This window comes from Haliotis rufescens, unplaced genomic scaffold (assembly GCF_023055435.1).
Source record: "Haliotis rufescens isolate VD_foot unplaced genomic scaffold, xgHalRufe1.0.p SCAF_31, whole genome shotgun sequence".
Classification (NCBI taxonomy): domain Eukaryota; kingdom Metazoa; phylum Mollusca; class Gastropoda; order Lepetellida; family Haliotidae; genus Haliotis; species Haliotis rufescens.
The window spans coordinates 395,011-410,109 of record NW_025964013.1 but is presented as its reverse complement, the minus strand read 5'-3'; the positions used below and the strand labels follow the sequence as shown (position 1 = coordinate 410,109).

General features: G+C 45.2%; 1 protein-coding gene across 2 annotated transcripts in view; it reads left to right on the top strand.

Annotated features, from left to right (window-relative positions):
* The window catches only part of LOC124136805 (nociceptin receptor-like), a 65,115-nt gene that overhangs the window by 34,199 nt on the left and 15,817 nt on the right, over positions 1 to 15,099 (top strand). The window contains exon 1 of one of the 2 annotated variants that reach the window (XM_046502854.2): positions 13,274 to 13,423. The exons of the other annotated variant lie outside the window; for it this stretch is intronic. The gene's annotated coding sequence lies outside the window, so the exon portion shown is untranslated. Of the gene's footprint in view, positions 1 to 13,273; positions 13,424 to 15,099 lie in introns of those variants that run through there. 2 annotated transcript variants of the gene reach the window in all.

The window sequence follows — 15,099 nt, the reverse complement described above, 5'->3', positions numbered from 1 at the left end:
GAGGTTGCCACGGATGACAAGAAGCCTGGAACGTGCATTGCCACAGAAAGCACCCCACACCATGACACTTCCGCCTCAAAATCTGTCAACTTCCTGTACACAACACTTGGCGTAACGTTCATGACGGCGCCTCCACACCCTCGCCCTACCATCAGCAAATCGAACATTAAATCGGGATTCATCACTGAAGACGACTTGATTCCAATTCCTCTGAGTCCATCGTAAGTGTCGCTGTGCCCACAATTGACGTTGACGTCTGTGTAATTGAGTCAGAATCGGCCCGCAGTATGGCCGTCGTGCTTGAAGGTGAGCAGTTCTCAGACGGTTTCGAACAGTTTGCGCACTCAGTCTACCCCTAAACAATTTATTTCTGGTTGATGTAGCCGTCAAAAATCGGTTACGGAGGTGATGAAAGACAATCTGACGATCCTCTGCATGTGACGTCACACGTAATCGACCTGGCCGAGGGGGATCAGCGGGGGTACCCGTTTGCTTTAGACGCGTCTGTAAATCATAAACAGTCCGTCGACTACAACCCATCGTCGGACGTTCGCGTCTGCAACATGCCGATGGCACGTTCACGTTGCACATTTGGAAGGCGTGGAATGACAAATGGCCGTAAAGACTTTTGTTTACTTGTGTTTTTCTTTTTTTGTTAATGACTGCTGACAAGTATGGCTGAAAACACGTGCGGTATTATGGCCACGTGACCAGTTGCACGTGAAAAACCACTTTTGCCACAATAGTGCTGTGCACATGATTTTGATCGATTCACCTGCATAAAAACGGGTGTTATCTGAAGACAATAAGTGGCCATTACTGTTTAAATACACAATAAGGACCCACAATGATAACTGGTCAAAATGTTAAAATTTTAGGATTGTGAAGTTTCTACTTTGGTTCAGTTTTTATACATCATTACTAATTCTTGACATGATATAAATATATACATATGTGCTTCTCCACAGCAAGAAATGTTCTTTTGTAACCGTCGAGAGCGAGTTTCAAGCTGTCAGTATATATTTTTCTTCACATGGCGTGTACCACCTGATTTGTGCTGAAAAACGGTAACTTCAGCGAAAGACTGTTCTGTCTTTATAATGTTTAGAATCTTGAAGAGGTTAGGTGTTGAACCGGATGATTGTGTCAGTTGTTGTAGGTGGCCACTAAAAATAAATTAATCCAAAACAGTATAAAATGTGTTTACTCAGCTAATCGGCGACAGTAATTGATAACCGGCTGACATGAGTTTCACCAGGACCCCTTTCACCAGAATATACTACAGCGGGCCTACTACCCAGAGTACTTCGGGTTACCCTTGCAAAGGATCCAATGGTGTCTGGGTCAGGCACTGATGATAGCACATCTTCATACAGCTGCTGGATGGGTGTTTCATCCACTGGTACACGTTGTCTCGGGCTCCTAGATGGGTGTTACATCCACTGGTACACGTTGTCTCTGGCTGCTGGATGGGTGTTACATCCACTGGCACACGCTGTCTCTGGCTGCTGGATGGGCGTTACATCCACTGACACACGTTGTCTCTGGCTGGTGGATGGGTGTTACATCCACTGGCACACGTTGTCTCGGGCTGCTGGATGGGCGTTACATCCACTGACACACGTTGTCTCTGGCTGGTGGATGGGTGTTACATCCACTGGCATACGTTGTCTCTGGCTGCTGGATGGGTGTTACATCCACTGGTACACGTTGTCTCGGGCTCCTAGATGGGTGTTACATCCACTGGTACACGATGTCTCTGGCTGCTGGATGGGTGTTACATCCACTGGCACACGTTGTCTCGGGCTGCTGGATGGGCGTTACATCCACTGACACACGTTGTCTCTGGCTGGTGGATGGGTGTTACATCCACTGGTACACGTAGTCTCGGGCTGCTGGATGGGCGTTACATCCACTGGTACACGTTGTCTCTGGCTGCTGGATGGGTGTTACATCCACTGACATACGTTGTCTCGGGCTGCTGGATGGGTGTTACATTCACTGGCACACGTTGTCTCGGGCTGCTGGATTGGTGTTACATCCACTGGCACACGTTGTCTCGGGCTGCTGGATGGGTGTTACATCCACTGACATACGTTGTCTCGGGCTGCTGGATGGGTGTTACATCACTGGCACACGTTGTCTCGGGCTGCTGGATGGGTGTTACATCCACTGACATACGTTGTCTCGGGCTGCTGGATGGGTGTTACATCCACTGGTACACGTTGTCTCGGGCTGCTGGATGGGTGTTACATCCACTGGTACACGTTGTCTCAGGCTGCTGGATGGGTGTTACATCCACTGACATACGTTGTCTCGGGCTGCTGGATGGGTGTTACATCCACTGACATACGTTGTCTCGGGCTGCTGGATGGGTGTTACATCCACTGACACACGTTGTCTCGGGCTGCTGGATGGGTGTTACATCACTGGCACACGTTGTCTCGGGCTGCTGGATGGGTGTTACATCCACCGGCACACGTTGTCTCAGGCTGCTGGATGGGTGTTACATCACTGGCACACGTTGTCTCGGGCTGCTGGATGGGTGTTACATCCACTGACATACGTTGTCTCGGGCTGCTGGATGGGTGTTACATCACTGGCACACGTTGTCTCGGGCTGCTGGATGGGTGTTACATCCACTGACATACGTTGTCTCGGGCTGCTGGATGGGTGTTACATCCACTGGCACACGTTGTCTCGGGCTGCTGGATGGGTGTTACATCCACTGACATACGTTGTCTCGGGCTGCTGGATGGGTGTTACATCCACTGGCACACGTTGTCTCGGGCTGCTGGATGGGTGTTACATCCACTGACATACGTTGTCTCGGGCTGCTGGATGGGTGTTACATCCACTGGTACACGTTGTCTCGGGCTGCTGGATGGGTGTTACATCCACTGACATACGTTGTCTCGGGCTGCTGGATGGGTGTTACATCACTGTTACAAGCTGTCTCAGTCTGCTTGATGGGCGTTACATCCACTGACATAAGTTGTCTCGGGCTGCTGGATGGGTGTTACATCCACTGGTACACGTTGTCTCGGGCTGCTGGATGGGTGTTACATCCACTGACATACGTTGTCTCGTGCTGGATGGGTGTTACATCCACTGGTACACGTTGTCTCGTGCTGTATGGGTGTTAAATCCACTGGTACACGTTGTCTCGTGCTGTATGGGTGTTAAATCCACTGGTACACGTTGTCTCGTGCTGTATGGGTGTTAAATCCACTGGTACACGTTGTTTCGTGCTGTATGGGTGTTAAATCCACTGGTACACGTTGTCTCGTGCTGTATGGGTGTTACATCCACTGGTACACGTTGTCTCGTGCTGTATGGGTGTTACATCCACTGGTACACGTTGTCTCGTGCTGTATGGGTGTTAAATCCACTGGCACACGTTGTCTCGGGCTGCTGGATGGGTGTTACATCCACTGTTACACGTAGTCTCGGGCTGCTGGACGGGCGTTACATCCACTGGTACACGTTGTCTCGGGCTGCTGGATGGGTGTTACATCCACTGGTACACGTTGTCTCGGGCTGCTGGATGGGTGTTACATCCACTGGTACACGTTGTCTCGGTCTGCTGGATGGGTGTTATATCCACTGGTACACGTAGTCTCGGGCTGCTGGACGGGCGTTACAACCACTGGTACACGTTGTCTCGGGCTGCTGGATGGGTGTTACATCCACTGGTACACGTTGTCTCGTGCTGCTGGATGGGTGTTACATCCACTGGTACACGTTGTCTCGGTCTGCTGGATGGGTGTTACATCCACTGGTACACGTTGTCTCGGGCTGCTGGATGGGTGTTACATCCACTGGTACACGTAGTCTCTGGCTGCTGGATGGGTGTTACATCCACTGGTACACGTTGTCTCAGTCTGCTGGATGGGTGTGACATCCACTGGCACACGTTGTCTCAGGCTGCTGGATGGGTGTTACATCCACTGGTACACGTAGTCTCGGGCTGCTGGACGGGCGTTACATCCACTGGTACACGTTGTCTCTGGCTGCTGGATGGGTGTTACATCCACTGGTACACGTTGTCTCTGGCTGCTGGATGGGTGTTACATCCACTGGTACACGTTGTCTCGGGCTGCTGGATGGGTGTTACATCCACTAGTACACGTTGTCTGTGGCTGCTGGATGGGTGTTACATCCACTGGTACACGTAGTCTCTGGCTGCTGGATGGGTGTTACATCCACTGGCACACGTTGTCTCGGGCTGCTGGATGGGTATTACATCCACTGGTACACGTTGTCTCGGGCTGCTGGATGGGTGTTACATCCACTGGTACACGTAGTCTCTGGCTGCTGGATGGGTGTTACATCCACTGGTACACGTTGTCTCAGTCTGCTGGATGGGTGTTACATCCACTGGCACACGTTGTCTCGGGCTGCTGGATGGGTGTTACATCCACTGGTACACGTAGTCTCGGGCTGCTGGACGGGTATTATATCCACTGGTACACGTTGTCTCGGGCTGCTGGATGGGTGTTACATCCACCGGCACACGTTGTCTCTGGCTGCTGGATGGGTGTTACATCCACTGGTACACGTTGTCTGTGGCTGCTGGATGGGTGTTACATCCACTGGTACACGTTGTCTTGGGCTGCTGGATGGGTGTTACATCCACCGGCACACGTTGTCTCTGGCTGCTGGTTGGGCGTTACATCCACTGACACACGTTGTCTCGGGCTGCTAGATGGGTGTTACATCCACTGGCACACGTTGTCTCGGGCTGCTGGATGGGTGTTACATCCACTGGTACACGTTGTCTCAGTCTGCTGGATGGGTGTTACATCCACTGGCACACGTTGTCTCGGGCTGCTGGATGGGTGTTACATCCACCGGCACACGTTGTCTCTGGCTGCTGGATGGGCGTTACATCCACTGACACACGTTGTCTCGGGCTGCTAGATGGGTGTTACATCCACTGGCACACGTTGTCTCAGGCTGCTGGATGGGTGTTACATCCACTGGTACACGTTGTCACAGGCTGCTGGATGGGTGTTACATCCACTGGTACACGTTGTCTCGGGCTGCTTGATGGGTGTTACATCCACTGGTACACGTTGTCTCGTGCTGCTGGATGGGTGTTACATCCACTGGTAGACGTTGTCTCGTGCTGTATGGGTGTTACATCCACCGGCACACGTTGTCTCAGACTGCTGGATGGGTGTTACATCCACTGGTACACGTTGTCTCGTGCTGTATGGGTGTTACATCCACTTGTACACGTAGTCTCTGGCTGCTGGATGGGTGTTACATCCACTGGCACACGTTGTCTCTGGCTGCTGGATGGGTGTTACATCCACTGGTACACGTTGTCTCGGGCTGCTGGATGGGTGTTACATCCACTGGTACACGTAGTCTCTGGCTGCTGGATGGGTGTTACATCCACTGGTACACGTTGTCTCGGGCTGCTGGACGGGCGTTACATCCACTGGTACACGTTGTCTCGGGCTGCTGGATGGGTGTTACATCCACTGGTACACGCTGTCTCTGGCTGCTGGATGGGTGTTACATCCACTGGTACACGTAGTCTCTGGCTGCTGGATGGGTGTTACATCCACTGGTACACGTTGTCTCTGGCTGCTGGATGGGTGTTACATCCACTGGTACACGTAGTCTCTGGCTGCTGGATGGGTGTTACATCCACTGGCACACGTTGTCCCGGGCTGCTGGATGGGTGTTACATCCACTGGTACACGTAGTCTCTGGCTGCTGGATGGGTGTGACATCCACCGGCACACGTTGTCTCAGGCTGCTGGATGGGTGTTACATCCACTGGCACACGTTGTCTCGGGCTGCTGGATGGGTGTTACATCCACCGGCACACGTTGTCTCAGGCTGCTGGATGGGCGTTACATCCACTGGTACACGTAGTCTCTGGCTGCTGGATGGGCGTTACATCCACTGGTACACGTTGTCTCAGTGCTGCTCAGAAGCTGCTCTTCTGACTCCACTCGTGGATGGTTGTGTTCTGACGCTGGTCTGATGAAATCGCCAACACTGGTGCACCGACCTTTACGTCCTGAATGCACGCGCCTCCAGTGTATTGCAGCCTGACGTCCCACGTGGAGACGGTAACGGTAACCTCCATGGAACATCTTTGCTCAGCTGAAGAACTGATTTGTTTGAACAATGATAAGTAGTTAAGTCGTCTATTATGTTTTTTTAGTTACTAACATTTTATACAGGAAGCTGCAACACTACAAGTCTGACTTTACTGGACAACAGATATTAAAACAGATTAAGTCAATCAATAGTGGTTCAGTCCATTTAGATGAATAGGGATGAAACTGAGTTCCCATTGTGCCTACATTATTTTCTGTAGGCAAATTGGGATGTGGGCACAATGGGATTGAACCGTCAACGTGGGACTAACCCAGTCACGTGACATATCACAAGTTTACCTCAGCTCAATCGAACAGCTGTTTGCTATCAATTTTGAATTTGTTATAATTATTTTACAATATCATTTGAACACATATGGATAATATAAATTCGTTGTGGCGGGGTCATTCGGGTGCATGTGGTTTTATGCATGTCTCGTTAGGTTTGTATCGTTCGTTGTTACTCATTGTATCGTGTAGGTCTTTGTCCTGTTTGTACCAGCTGGTGGTTTGTGATATCTATCATACTCATCAGAGATTGTAAAAAACGTTACATGACAAAACATTGTGAGACGCGTGAAAACAGCCTGATACTTCCATTCCATGACCCAATACAAAGTCTATCTTCAACAAGAAACTATTTAGGATAAATACTGCATCATTCCTTGGAATGCAGATGTATATTTGACTGGATACTGTGAGGTATACAGATGTATATTTGCCAGAATAATGACAGGTATACAGATGTATATTTGCCAGGATAATGTGAGGTATACAGATATATATTTGTCACGATAATGTGAAGTATACAGATGTATATTTACCTGGATAATGTGAGGTATACAGATATATACTTACCTGGATAATGTGAGGTATACATATATACATTTGCCTGGATAATGTGAGGTATACCTGGATAATGTGAGGTATACAGATATATACTTGTCTGATAATGTGAGGTATACATATATACATTTGCCTGGATAATGTGAGGTATACAGATGTATACGTGCTTGGATTATGTGAGGTATACAAATATATACTTGCCAGGATAATGTGAGGTATTCAGATATATGCTTACCTGGATAATGTGAGGTATACAGATATATACTTGCCAGGATAATGTGAGGTATACATATATACATTTGCCTGGATAATGTGAGGTATACAGATGTATAAGTGCCTGGATTATGTGAGGTATACAAATATATACTTGCCAGGATAATGTGAGGTAATCAGATATATACTTGCCTGGATAATGTGAGGTATACAGATATATACTTGCCAGGATAATGTGAGGTATACATATATAAATTTGCCTGGATAATGTGAGGTATACAGATGTTTACGTGCCTGGATTATGTTAGGTATACAAATATATACTTGCCAGGATAATGTGAGGTATTCAGATATATACTTGCCAGGATAATGTGAGGTATACAGATATATATTTGCCAGGGTAATGTGAGGTATACAGATATACATTTGCCAGGATAATGTGAGGTATACAGATATATATTTGCCAGGGTAATGTGAGGTATGCCTGGATAATGTGAGGTATACATATATATATTTGTTAGGATAATGTGAGGTATGCCTGGATAATGTGAGGTATACAGATATATACTTGCCAGTATAGTGTGAGGTATACAGATATACATTTCCCAGGATAATGTGAGGTATACAGATATATATTTGCCAGGGTAATGTGAGGTATACAAATATATACTTGTCAGGATAATGTGAGGTATTCCGATATATACTTGCCAGGATAATGTGAGGTATACATATATATACTTGCCTGGATAATGTGGGGTATACAGATATATACTTGCCAGGATAATGTGAGGTATACAGATATGTACTTGCCTGGATAATGTGAGGTATACATATATATATTTGTTAGGATAATGTGAGGTATGCCTGGATAATGTGAGGTATACAGATATATATTTGCCAGGGTAATGTGAGGTATACAGATATATACTTGCCAGGATAATGTGAGGTATACATATATACATTTGCCTGGATAATGTTAGGTATACAGATGTATAAGTGCCTGGATTATGTGAGGTATACAAATATATACTTGCCAGGATAATGTGAGGTATTCAGATATATACTTGCCAGGATAATGTGAGGTATTCAGATATATACTTGCCAGGCTTATGTGAGGTATACAGATATATACTTGCCTGGATAATGTGAGGTATACAGATATATACTTGCCAGGATAATGTGAGGTATATAGATATATATTTGTTAGGATAATGTGAGGTATGCCTGGATAATGTGAGGTATACAGATATATACTTGCCAGGATAATGTGAGGTATGCAGATATACATTCGCCAGGATAATGTGAGGTATACAGATAGATATTTGCCTGGGTAATGTGAGGAATACAGATATATACTTGCCAGGATAATGTGAGGCATACATATATACATTTGCCTGGATAATGTTAGGTATACAGATGTATACCTGCCTGGATTATGTGAGGTATAGAAATATATACTTGCCAGGATTATGTGAGGTATACATATATATACTTGCCTGGATAATGTGGGGTATACAGATATATACTTGCCAGGCTTATGTGAGGTATACAGATATATACTTGCCTGGATAATGAGGGGTATACGGATATATACCTGCCTGGATTATGTGAGGTATAGAAATATATACTTGCCAGGATAATGTGAGGTATTCAGATATATACCTGCCAGGATAATGTGAGGTATTCAGATATATACTTGCCAGGCTTATGTGAGGTATACAGATATATACTTGCCTGGATAATGAGGGGTATACGGATATATACTTGCCAGGATAATGTGAGGTATACAGATATATATTTGTTAGGATAATGTGAGGTATGCCTGGATAATGTGAGGTATACAGATATATACTTGCCAGGATAATGTGAGGTATTCAGATATATACTTGCCAGGATAATGTGAGGTATTCAGATATATACTTGCCAGGCTTATGTGAGGTATACAGATATATACTTGCCTGGATAATGAGGGGTATACGGATATATACTTGCCAGGATAATGTGAGGTATACAGATATATATTTGTTAGGATAATGTGAGGTATGCCTGGATAATGTGAGGTATACAGATATATACTTGCCAGGATAATGTGAGGTATGCAGATATATACTTGTCAGGATAATGTGAGGTATACAGATATATACTTGCCAGGATAATGTGAGGTATTCAGATATATACTTGCCAGGCTTATGTGAGGTATACAGATATATACTTGCCTGGATAATGAGGGGTATACGGATATATACTTGCCAGGATAATGTGAGGTATACAGATATATATTTGTTAGGATAATGTGAGGTATGCCTGGATAATGTGAGGTATACGGATATATACTTGCCAGGATAATGTGAGGTATGCAGATATACATTTGCCAGGATAATGTGAGGTATACAGATAGATATTTGCCTGGGTAATGTGAGGTATACAGATATATACTTGCCAGGATAATGTGAGGTATACAGATATTTGTTTGCCAGGATAATGTTAGGTATACAGGTATATAGTTGCCAGGATGATTTGTGATGTACAGATATATAGTTGCTATGATAATGTGAGGTATACAGATATTGTGTTCATGACGTACTTAGCCAAAATGTAACTGTCTGTGATGCGCTGCTATGTGGTCATGGCGTACTTAGCAACACTGTTGCTGTCTGTATTGCGCCGCTGTGTTCATGACGTACTAAGCCAAAATGTAGCCGCTGTATTGCGCTGCTGTGTTCATGACGTACATAGCCCCAATGAAGCTGTCTGTAGTGCGCTGCTGTGTTCATGACGTACTTAGCAACAATGATTAAACTGTCTGTGGGGGGCTACTGGGAGTTCATGACGTAATTAGCAACAATGTAGCTGTCTGTAGTGCGCTGTTGTGTTCATGACGTACTAAGCCACAATGTAGCTGTCTAGTGCGTTGCTGTATTCATGACGTACTTAGCAACAATGTAGCTGTCTGTAGTGCGCTGCTATGTTCACGACTTACTTAGCAACAATGTAACTATCTGTAGTGCGCTGCTGTGTTCATGACGTACTTAGCCCAGTGCAGCTGTCTAGTGCGCTGCTTTTTTATGACGTACTTAGCAACAATATAGCTGTCTGTAGTGCGCTGCGATATTCTCGACGTACTTAGCAACACTGTAGCTATCTGTAGTGTGCTCCTGTGTTCATGACGTACTTAGCCACAATGTAGCTGTCTAGTGCGCTGCTGTGTTCATGACGTACTTAGCCACAATGAAGCTGTCTGTAGTGTGCTGCTCTGTCCATGACTTACTTAGCCACAATGAAGCTGTATAGTGCGCTGCTGTGTTCATGACGTACTTAGCCACAATGAAGCTGTCTGTAGTGTGCTCCTGTGTTCATGACGTACTTAGCCACAATGAAGCTGTCTAGTGCGCTGCTGTGTTCATGACGTACTTAGCCACAATGGAGCTGTCTGTGGGATGCTGTGATGTTCATGACGTACTTAAACAGAATGTAAATGGCTGTGGTGCCCTGCTCGAGATCTTTCAGTAAAAGAAAATTCAATTGAGCAGGACCGATTGACTAAACAGCCTGTTGACAACTTTTCTTCTTGCCTGTCACAGGCGCAGCTTCAACATTTGGTCATCCCCGTTATTGTTGCGGTATCTTTTAATGATGCTTTAGCTGCGGTTTAATTGATGACGTTATCGCTACAGTATTAATTAATGATAGTATTGTTACGACAATAGTTAATGATGGTATTACTACGGTATCAATGAATGATTGTATGGCTACGCTTATAATTAATCATGGTATTGTTTTGGTATTAATTAATTATGTTCGTCTATATGGCGGCACTGTGATCCCAGTTTGTGTAGACTCTGTGTACTCGATATTTAACATGGGTATTTTTATATTGCTTGGTTTAAGGACTCAATTTAAACTGGTTATGAGATGTTGGCATTGTGTCACGAGTGCAAGCTTGTGTACACGAAGACGACTACAAAGACTATTCTTACACCGATGTCCTAGTGAGAAGGCTGTGCTCGGTACTTACAAGGAGAAACGTCAGCCGCCATAACAGATGCGCTTCGTGTTACGAGGAAATCAATGGTTTCATGTCAAGAAAACCAAAGAGATGCCACTCGAGGAGATTCAAAAGAATTGCCCATCAATTAAACAGACGAAACGAATAAAAGCGACAAAACCTTTTCCATATTCATAAGAAATCGTTACTAAAAGCTGAATCCGTTGACGATTCCGACAGAGTAGGTGTTAATGAATAACTATGAAATAGTGATGCCACCAGGTGTTTAAGAAAATGTGAGCTTATCCTGCCCTACCATCACCCGTCACAAACACATGCAAATCCAAGTCAAATGTTCACGTGAAAAAACTCGGAAACATACGGTACAAGTAAGAACAAGGAATTGTGTCTGACATAATTTTGGTCACTGATGCGTTAAATTTGGAAAACTCCTCACCCTGCCTGTAGTACAACATCTTGAAAGCTTAACTAAGGCCTTGGGTGCTGTAATCTTGCAATCAAGAGTCGAATGCATGGTCCATGTCCCTGCTCCTTCGACAGCATGAATAAGTTACATCAGAAGAGGTTATTATTCTGAAACGTGTTGTGTAACGTGTAGCCTTTTGCTGGCGATTGCTGTTTTTCACACACATTTTACGTTTTACGAGTGATCTAATGTCTAATTCAGAAGTCGTTCGAGCCGGGCAATGCCACGACATTGTTCCTGCAGCAGCAGTGATCAATGACACAATCCTTCAGTGAACGCATCAATAGTGATTCTTCGCAGCAAACATGCCACGCTCCAAGTGAAAGTACATAGGCATAAGGTGGCTACACCGGGAGAGTGAATAACAGTCTGCGAGTCTGTCTAGTTTTGTGCCGGCAGTTTTCCAGCATTATCACCCAGGGACACCAAGTGAGTGAGTATGGTTTTACGCCGCTTTTAGCAATATTCAAGCAATATCACGACAGGGGACACCGGAAAATGGGCTTCACACATTGTACCCATGTCGGGAATCTAACCCGGGTCTTCGGCGTGACGAGCTAAGGCTTTAACCACTTGGCTACCCGACCGCCACCAGGGACACCAAGATGTAGGACTTCTGACAAGGTGTAACCATGGTTGATGCAGTTTGGGCGCCAATGTGGGTCAAGAAGTCAACAACTGCACGACTGTTCAGGGTACTGCGATCTCCATCAGTAGTTGATGAATCCTTGTATCACTGAGGGTGGACTTCAAGCCAGAAAGTGACTGCATGAAACACAGGTGGTGAACGTTGATGACGTAATGCCAGTTTAACGTTACCATCGACATCGTAGTGTGACTTCCATAAAGAACGACAGAAGTCACAAGTGTATGGTTAAAGCCGTGCAGGGGTGTCCTCTAGACAGAACTCTAGCTCTCAGCAGGACGCATGTGCCAAGATGAGAAAGCAGTTGATACGGGTGATAGGGTTTTTGCAATGCGGAGTGAAAACGACCCTGCCGAGTTTCAGGTGTAGTTTCTCGACAGGTATCTAAGTCTTTCCACGTCGCCTGTAAACTTGAAGGACGAAGTGTTTTTGAATCCGACTCTAACCTGTCTAGTAAATCCCTCCCCATCATTTCCCGACTCCTTGCGTGAAGACCTAACGGGAGTGCCCCATCACTTGTTGCCGCTTCCCGCCACCATGGATGACGCACCATCTGCACCCTAAAGTCCATCAGAGTGGGTGGACACAACTAAAGATTCTCACACTTTTCCGAAATCACGCCAATCTCTAATGAACACTTGACGCCTTTCTACAACCATGTCAAGAACGATTGCGTTTTCAGAAACTCGACGAATAAATATAGAAGTCACACGTCTACCGCCACAATTAGAAATACGGGAGTGTCAAGGATTCTTGCGAGCAGTCTCAGTTTAATGGCCGACAGTATTTAGCTGATCTGGAACTGACAGTCACTCGTTGTCTGCAGGCCTTCGTCAGGTGGCGCTGTCTGTCACTGTCTGTCACTGCTGCCTGGCGCAGATCAAGAACCAAACGACAATGCTCACATCACACCTTGTGTGTGCGCATGCGTGGTAGATCAATGCAGTCCGCCTCCGATACTGGCTGGGTAGAGGTCTGTGATCAATAGCCATAGCATAACATGCCCTGGATGAGACGGGAGCGCTACTAACTAGCGGATTCGTTTGGATTAAGTCCTTTTATAGTGGATCATCCGCCAGTAGACAGAGAAAAGGGAATATCCATGGATTTACTGGACTTACCTGGTGAGGATGATTTTAAACTCTTCCTAGTCTAGCTAATGTACGTGGATTCACTTGCTACTTTAGTTTGACAGTTATTACTATACTAGGCTACCATTATCTAGAATCATCACTACTGACTAACAAATCAATACGTTGTTTGAAAATGATCGTCAACAATGAAAAGATTAAATCAACCCTGAGACTTTGAAAAAAATATGCCTTGTGATTGTTTGCATCCGCTCGGGTGTGTGTGTGTGTGTGTGTGTGTGTGGGGGGGGGGGGGGGGGGGGGATGCATCACCGAGTCCGTCAGCGACTTGTATAGAAACATTTCAACAAGTTGTGAATAAAACTGCTCTTGTAGATTTGAACGATATTTCGCCGCTTGTTGAATAACGTTCATTGAATTCTTTTAGTTCACCAAAACGTGTCTCAATTGTGCTGTTGATTTGGGGTGAACAAAAAAGTATACTAAACTCTTTGTCAGTTATTACTGCTCACCTTTTAGGACAGCTGTGCAGTGATTTGCACGCACCAGCAGGGTTACGGAGTAGGCTGGGAGATCGCTCTGCTGTGATTCAACACCCTACCATATACAGCCAGCCTTGTAGTATGGGGAAATCGCTGCGCATCAACTTTGGTGAACATTTCATTTGAGTTTATTAGTTCCACATACATGTACGTGTTCCTGCTTCTAATGCTGCATTCGATCATCACTTTAACCTGATGTGACTTTACACCGTTATGTCAACATAGTATGTTGCATTAACTGATGTTAGTTTTATCGACATATAGACAGATATGTAAATGTTTGAGTTTATTTCTCGTGAATCTATTGCTGACGGGTTTTATGTAATAAATCATCAACTGTAGGCTCGGTTGAATTACCACCATGACCATGTTGGCTTTAACTTATAGACCGCCTACGTGGCCTAGTGGTAGAACTTCTGCCCAGAGACGGAAGGTTTTGGGGTTCGATCCCTGGCCGCGTCATACTAAAAGACGTTAAAAGATGGTACTCGGCGCTCGGAATAACGAGACAAACACTAGGACTGGTCGGCTCGGAGTCAGTATACTGAGTCTGAGTGGGGTATCCATGTTAACAATTAACAATTTGACACAGCATATTTTTCTAGGAGTAAAAAAAATGGATAGGCCTTGATCATGTAGGATCGAGCAAGATGATCTGGCATGAAAGTTGTTAACACCATATGTATGAACAATCATAGAAAGATAAGCTAATAATAAAAGAATAAACAATACCAAACTATAATTTTGTAATCATTATATTGGAGAAACATTGTAGTTTTTCTGGGGTCATCGAGTGTGCATAAGCTCCTCCAAGTGATCTATCAACTCCACACGCAATGTCGTTGAATACGCCAAGGGATGTTTAGAGCTTTCAATATTTGTTCGTGAAACGTGTTCCGAGAGTACATAAGCACGCGTTTTGGTATTACACAATGTGTAATAAAGCTGTATGTGATCTCTTCACGGGCAAGTAATAAATCTATTTATTACTTGCCCGTGGAGAGATCACCCGTTTAATAAACATACAGCCAAAACGCGTGCTTATGTACTCTCGGAACACGTTTCACGAACAAATATTGAAAGCTCTCGACATCCCTTGGCTTATTCAACGACATTGCGGGTGGAGATTATAGATCACTGAGAGGAGTTTATGCACACTCGATGACC